Source organism: Lissotriton helveticus, chromosome 9, assembly GCF_964261635.1.
Source record: "Lissotriton helveticus chromosome 9, aLisHel1.1, whole genome shotgun sequence".
Lineage (NCBI taxonomy): Eukaryota > Metazoa > Chordata > Amphibia > Caudata > Salamandridae > Lissotriton > Lissotriton helveticus.
The window spans coordinates 1,174,374,560-1,174,383,232 of NC_136070.1; positions in this window are offsets into that span (position 1 = coordinate 1,174,374,560).

Here is an 8,673-nt window from a genome sequence, read left to right on the forward strand (position 1 = left end):
TTATTTTATTAAAATGTTGCTTCAGATTTCCTGCTCCTAAAGCAAGTTCTGCTACTCCTGGTAACGTCAGAGCTGGAGTACATATCCTTGGCTGGGATAGATACCAAATCTGACTCAGATGACAAAAACGTGCCTCTGTGCCTAGGAAGAACAAGGTGGTGTTAAATGTGGACCCTCAACCAAGGATTAGGTCTGATTAGCTGACAGGAACAGCTAGAAGAACAAAGTATAACCTAGCACTACTTTTTTTGATTTGGAGATGGCAGGGAGGGCTTCTCCTATTCATTCTCAGGCATTTTCTATATTACCAGGTTCCAGTCTCAGTTGTTAATGTTTATAATATTTAAACATTTAGAGCGCACTGTTACCCTGGGATGTCCTGGCGCTAGCTCCCTGAATGAGACCTACTTGAAACCTAATTGCAAAAAAGCCAGGTTTTTAAGGGCTATCGAAAAGGCCAGCAAATTTGGGGCAGCTCTGCTAAATAAGGGTAGTTCATTCCAGGCCTTGACTGTGCCAGTGAAGAAGCTTCTACTTCCCCAGTAGCCTTTTTTCGACCTAGGAACCACCAAGGTTTTAGCACTAGCCGACTGAAGTGCCTTGCTGGGTACATACCAATTGAACTTCTTTGTAAGATATGACAGTCCTATTGATGGAGCAAGGACTCGTAGAAAAGAGACTTGCTTGGAAGCAATCTTCTCCTTTAACTTCCTAACATGTTCTTAATTACGTATTGTGTGAAACTAATATGCACCACATCAAATAAAGGGACAGAGAAGTTTGCTTATGTCTTTAATAACATGAGGTCGATACTGAGATGCTGTGAGCTGTGGGTGCTGTTGGAGAGATACTGTGAGATGCTGATGAAGAACTGAATGCAGAACCTACTATCCTAATTATTAGGCTTAGAAAGAAGATGTCGGAAGAATCTCGAGGATGAAGAGTGTGTCAGAGAGGGATGAGACGTGATCGTCGGCGTTAGAGAGGTCATCTATCCTGTCCTGAATCCTGTCCTGAAGTCTTTGTCTCCTGAACTATCCCGGGGGACCCCTACCAGCCCTTTGGCCAGGTGGATGGTCTTCACACCATCCTAGGTAATTATCGATTTTGTGAGGTTTCAGATGTTCTCTTCTCTCTGTCCTCTCCTTTCAGTGCATAAGTCATTGCAAGTTTGATGTATGAGTAAATGATTTGATTAATTCAATTTTCTCTCCTATGAGTGATAGTGAATGTACTGTACTTTGGAGTAGATCACACACAAATAATTTAGATAAAGATTTAAAACTTTCCAGAGTCTATGGTTATTTCGCTTAAAGTGTAAAGGTTAGAATTCAGTTAGAATTATTTTCACCATCAACTAGTTCAACTAATGGTCCATCGACCAGAGGAAAGAACTTTTTTATTAGTGAAAGGTGGATTAGGAATAAGAGATAATCAATCTTAAAGTGTGGAAAAATAATAAACTTTGACTCCAGCGGTTTACTCAATTTGTGTGTGTGTTTATGGGCCAAGGTGAGTATATGGTTTTGGAGTATTTGTTACTGGTATGCCTCTGGATCACTATGTTGTGAAGTGCCTTGTAGGCAATGTAGAGTGATTTATATGTTACCCTATTTCTCACTGGCAAACAATGGAGGTTTTGGTTCACAGTTTTAACTGAACCAAATTTGGGGGTGCAAGACAAAAGTCACTTCTCCATGTGTTGTTGCTGTATGTTCCTATACAGACTGTTACAATCATCTATACTAGACAAAATCAAGGCTGATATTAATGTTTTGGGGGAGTCTAGGAGGATGAAATCTAAGACCGTTTTAATTATTCTTAGAATAAAGAAAGTCGATGTAGTCAAGGCAATCAACTGATTGCCAAAGGAGAGCTTATTGTCTATGAGCACTCCCAGATCTTTGGCTTTCACAACTGGAGTAGGTAGTGATCCCAAATCATCTGGCCAAAACCCCAGGGACCAGAAGAAGGTGTTGTTTCCAAATAGTACAACCTACATTTGGTGGAGTTAAGTTTTAGGCAGTTACTGCTCATCCAAGAGCAGTACCACTTGGATCGGACCAGTTTGTAACCAGTTTGGACCCTGTCAGGTGGGAGTAGAGCTCATCTAAATGAGGGAGAGAAAATAGATAAACACAGGCTTGGTAGATAGCAGAAAGAGTTCTGCCATGTTGAAAAATGGGCTCCTGTCTAATTTACAGTAAGGCAAAGAGAAAGTGCCACAAAAAGAGGCTGAGCAATACAAATAGGTTTGGGTATTAGCATTTTTCCAATCTCTGCCTAGTGTATAGGATAAATCTGGCACATAATTTCTTATATCCTTAGATCCTTTCTGGACCTAGAAAAACCTTTGCAGAAGAAGGCCGGGCTGGAACAAAGAAGACTTCTTGTGAGAAAGTGAATTATTAATTGGGCTGAATGCTAGCAAACCACAAGTAATAATAACCAACTTATTAGGTACAACACAAGGTTTCAATAATTGTAACTTGAGATCGACCCTGGCAGCTATTGCACAAAATACATACATTTTACTTGGAGAAAACGTGTAAATCATTTAGAAGTACCAAACACCATCATAACACACAAAAACACAATGTGAGAAGTATCCCATTCCAATTCATAAGAATGGAAGAAAATCTACTTAACATAATGAGAACAAAACAACAGAAATGCAATAACAAAACAACAGAAATGCTATAAGGGGATCCGGATATATGAATATTTAAAGATTTAAGAAGAAAAGCACCTATATAAAGTCCTGTTTGCTTGTAACTGGGACTTGGGAGTGATTTCAGGATGACCATGATAGAGCACAGCTTCGACACACCAAGCAGATTCTTTCCAGTCAAAGTTTTTAACGCCTGACTTAAAGGCTGGAGTAGAAGTCCGAATCCTCCAGTGAGGAAAGGCATCAGGCTGTAGTCAGTAAAGTCCCTTTGAAATCAGATAATCATTGAATGAGTCCCTGCTGAAGCTGTTGGTTTTAGCAGGAAATGCTCTGAGTGGGAAAAGTCAAATTTCATGCCCAGGGAAGTCTTTGGACTGAGACTTTTGGCACCTTTGACAGTTTAATTTTTATACCAGTAGACATAAGGCCTAATTTAGAGTTCAGCACACGGGCTAATTCATCACAAATGTGACGGCCATCTCACCAGTCATATTACAAGTGTCATTGGATATAATGCACTTATCATAAGGCAGACGGGCTAAAAGTCCCATTTATGATGAAGTAACCTGCTGACCATACTCTAAATCAGACCTCGAGTCTCATTTTTGTAGTTTGGATGCTTCCAGTGGGACAGAGCAGCAGACTGTATCCAGGAAGGTCACACCGAAGTTGGATAGGCTTGCCGGGGAGGGGTGGGGGGGTTCTTTTAAACTGGATTTTAAGAGCAAAAAGTTTCCTGTGAGACTAGCAATATTTTCTTTTCCAGCGAAGTCCCAACTTGGATGGATTAAGTTGGGTGGTTGGTCCCACTCATCACTAAGATTCCCAGGGCCTCAGGGATAGTAGAGGACTAACTTGAGCAAGGACAACCAGAATGGGTCCAGTTTACTTCTAGTTGTAACTGGATATTGATAATTCCATGTAAAAGGCTTTTTACAGCTTGTCATGTGCCTGTAGCCATACAGGTTTGTCAGAAAACTGACCCTTGAAGTCCCATTCTTTGCCCTGAGTACATGTGGGAGAGGGCTCAGCCCTTAAGATCTTCACAGATGTTTCATAATAATTTCAGCCCTCTTCCTTTCTTTGGCAGGTCCAAAAAGTGTTCAATGGAACTAGTGAAGAGGTCCACTTTTTTACAATGCAGCAGCCAGTGGATGGAGATGTCTCCTGGGCACTCCCTCACAAATGGCGAAAAGGATCTAGACAACCCTACCCACTTTCAGCACATCATGATTTTTTTTATGGCATACTAACCTGGAATGCACTATTCAAAGAGTCTGTGGGTAAGCCGCTGGTGTGCTTCGTGAATTGAGCAGTCCCCTGCTCCTCAGCTACTCTAAACTGGCTCTGAGACAAGACCTCCCTCCACTGGGATGGTGCCCAACAGATACAGCTACAGAGTGCCTAAAACACAAATATCTTTCCCCCCTCAGGTCTTCCCTTATACTGATTTCGAATGGGTAGGCACCACCCTTGCTCTTTGAAGTTAATGAAGTTCCTGGCACCTCCTCAGCTGACCTTCCTGAGCTAATAGGTATCACATGGTCCACACCCAGCCCATCACATCACCAGGTATATGTCATTATGATTGTGGTTTTCACATCTCATTAAGGTCAAGCACTTGTTGTGCAGCTACTGGCATGCAAATGCAAATTAGCCCCCAGGAGTTTCAACTACAGAAAAGGTACCATAGTAAAAGTTATTTTTTCTACATATATATCAAAAATCCAATGTCACTGTTAAATTTGAATTTTAATAAACACTAGTACTACACTTGACTCACTTCTCTGGTTGTCTAAACTCAGAGAACGCAAAATGTATATTTTATTCTGTAATGTAGCCTAATCTGCATTCTAGGCATGCACCTTGCCTTGTGGGCTGCAAGGCCTACATAGGGGTGATGTTTTAATGTTTAAAAGGAAACTTTCCATACCGCCAAAAGTTTTATTTTGAGAGGTCTGACTATTGGTTCAACTCCAGCAGTCAGGCTACAACGGGAGGCCTAAGTCATGTTTTACTGAAATCACTGACAGAAAATCGACTCAAAGTATATCGACCAACAGAAACATCGACGCTGGAATATCGAAGGCAAGTACATCGTCATCCTATTTACAACAAGGTAAGTACAAAAATATCGAAAATAAAATATCGACGTTAAACATATCGTAATTAAAAATATCTTTTTTTTCTGTTAAAAATAAATGTGTAAAATAAATAAATATTACTAATAAATAAAATAAACATAGTTAAAAATATTTAATAATGTTTACAATTAAGAGATAATACACATATAATATTACAACATTAATTAAACACATACATAAAATATATACTTGATTAATAATAACTTTTAATAATTATTTTAATTACTTATAAATTATTTATAAATACTATAAATTACAAATACATCTACACACATAAAATATTAACATGAATAAAAAGTAAATACTTATTTTATTAAATTCAAAAATATATATATATAAACTTTCAAAATATGTAAAATTATTTAAATACTACATTATCTAAAATAGTACAAAAAATATTAAATAGATAAATAAAACTACTATTTAAAGTCCCCAAAAAACTACAGTAATGAAAACATTGGATAGCGTAGAACGTAAAATTACTATTCCCTCTCCAGAAAATGCAACAGTAGGGAATGCGTTGAATAGCGTAGGGGTAAAAATTACTATTCCAACTCCAGAGAGTGAAACAGTAGGGAAAGTGTTGGACAGCGTAGGGGTAAAATTTACTATTTCCACTCCAGAGAGTGCAACAGTAGGGAAAGCGTTGGACAGAGGGTGGGTAAAAATTACTATTCCCACTCCAGTGAGTGCAACAGTAAGGAAAGCGTTGGATAGCGTAGGGGTAAACATTACTATTCCTACTCCAAAAAGTGCAACAGTAAGGAAAGCGTTGGATAGCGGGAAGGTAAAAATTACTATTCCCACTCCAGAGAGTGCAACAGTAGGGAAAGCGTTGGATAGCGTAGGGGTAAAAATTACTATTCCCACTCCAGAGTGTGCAACAGTAGGGAAAGCGTTGGATAGCATAGGGGTAAAAATTACTATTCCCACTCCAAAGAGTGCAACAGTATGGAAAGCGTTGGATAGCAGGAAGGTAAAAATTACTATTCCCTCCTCCAGAGAGTGCAACAGTAGGGAAAGCGTTGGGTAGCGTGGGGTAAAAATTACTATTCCAACTCCAGAGAGTGAAATAGTAGGGAAAGCGTTGGATAGCATAGGGGTAAAAATTACTATTCCCACTCCAGAGAGTGCAACAGTAGGGAAAGCGTTGGATAGCATAGGGGTAAAAATTACTATTCCCACTCCAGTGAGTGCAACAGTAGGGAAAGCGTTGGATAGCGGGTTGGTAAAAATTACTATTCCAACTCCAAAGAGTGCAGCAGTAGGGAAAGCATTGGATAGCATAGAAATTAAATATGACATACTTATAAATAATGTTCGTATTTAAACTAATTAATCATTAAATTTGAAATAACTCAACATCATTTACAAATACCCATTAATAATTATTAAAAACATATTTACAATTGAATAATTTATTACCAATAAATTAACAATAAATACCAAAAAATTAAAATAATTAATATTAGTTACCAAATAATAAATATTGAACAATTAAATATTTTTCAAAACAAAAACATCTTTATTATTAAAAATTGATTAGCAATTAAAAAACTTTAAAAAATAAAAAATTTCGACCAACAAATATTTGTTATAAATCATTAATTACCAATTAATGAAAAATAACTTCCATTTAAAAAAAAATGAATTACCAATTAAAAAAGTGAATTACCAATTAAAAAAATTAATTACCAATTACAAATATTAATTGACAATTAAAAAATTAATTACCAATTACAAACATTAATTATCAATTAAAAAGATGAATTACCAATTAAAAAATAATAATTGCATATTATAAACATTAATTACCAATTACAAATATTAATTGACAATTAAAAAATTAATTACCAACTACAGACATTAATTATCAATTTAAATAATTAATTACCAATTAAAAAAAGAAATTGCCTATTATAAACATTAATTACCAATTACAAATATTAATTGACAATTAAGATATTAATTACCAATTACAAACATTAATTACCAATTTAAAAAATAAATTAACAATTACAATAATTAATTACCTATTAATAATTAGTTAAAAATTAATTAATTATCAATAGCAATAAATTAAAATAAATCATTACTTAATTACAATTAAAATACTTCCCACCCAATTCCCTTATAAACCCACTACCCGCTACAAAACTTAAATGCAAAAATTAATTTAAATTAATTTGTAATTCCCCAAAAATTATAATTATTGTAATGTATTTAAATTACTTCCCACCCTATTCCCCTATAAACCCACAACCCGCTCCAGTACTAAAATATAAAATTGACTTAAAAATATCATTATTAATATATAAAAATAGTACACATATAATTTAAAACAAGTAAAATACTTAACAAAAAACAACACATACATATTAAATGCATAATAAAATACATAACAGTAATACAAATATCGATATTAGTAACATAGAAATTAGTAACATCGATATATTTGAGATCGATATTACTGATTTCGATATTACTTACATGGATATAAAAAAATGTATATTACTTACCTTAGGGTCGATATTCTGTCCAACGATATTCTTGAGCTCGATATTCTTTACCTTCGATATTTCAGACTCGATATTTCTGTAGGTCGATATTACAAACTCAATATTTAGACTGTGTACCGTTTTACTGGTCATGCATTCTGGACATATGCTATTGACTTATAGGACTGATAAATAAGCCAAGTAGGAGTTAGACAATTTGACCATATTTTAGGAGTCAGAGCACATGCACTGGGGAATGATTAGCAGTGTTCCAGTGCAGACAGTCAATAGTGTAAAGAGTTAATAGCTAGCAGAATCAGTCTGAAAAGTATGAGGATGACCACACATAATTGGGCAATTTCACACACTCTGGGTTCCTGACTTTTGCTGGAGGAAGATTACTCACTCTAGGACTTTGGATTCCGACTGCCATCCAGCAACTGCAATAACTCCCCAAGAGTCAAATATTTGGCCTCCTGATCATCTGTTCAGGGACTAAAAAAGTAGGACTCATGATCCCAGAGGGCCCGGTGACTTAGATGACAGTGCCCTGAAAGAGCGCCAATACAAGCACCCTTGCACCATGGTGCAAGGGTGTCAGTGTTGCATGCAGGATTGTTTGTGGGCAGTAAGGGGCAGCTTCCTGCACAAAAACTATTCTTCTTTGTATGTGTGCATTAAAATGCAGCACACATAGAAAGAGAAAGTAATGAGGAGAAATAAAGATATTCCTCCTCGTTATGCCTCCCCTATGAAGGCCTAGCTTTAACAGGTCTACCACTTTTGATAAATCTGGGAATGCATCAACAACTATGGGAGTTGCATGGGAACAACCACACAATGCCTACGGAATGCCTTCCCAGGGTAGAGTAACACATCGCACCGATTGCACTGCGTCACATTACTCCATCCATATTTATTAACCACTCCGGGCCACACAGAGTGCCCTTGTATGGCTTCATAAAATGCATTTTGGGATTGCGTAGCTTTTAAATCACATTGCATGGTGCAAGAGTGATGCAAACACCTTCATGAATATGTAAAATGCACAAGGCAGTAGTGATGGCTATCACAGTCGCACATCAAATTCTCTCAATAACCCAGCCTTGTCTGTAATCAGTGTTTGAATGTACAGAAATTACGGTGCCATTCAAGGTAACATAGGCATCCCACTACCAAGGATGTCTGATCCACAGGTATGAAATACCTGTAGTTAAATGTCTTAACGATTAGTTGTACCTCGGCACTCTAGAATTTAAACTTAAGCAATTTGCAAATTTGGTCATTGAATATTGAGCTAAATGGCCAGTGTTCAGAGTCCTACAGCAACATTTGCCTCATAAGTAAAAGAACATCGTAG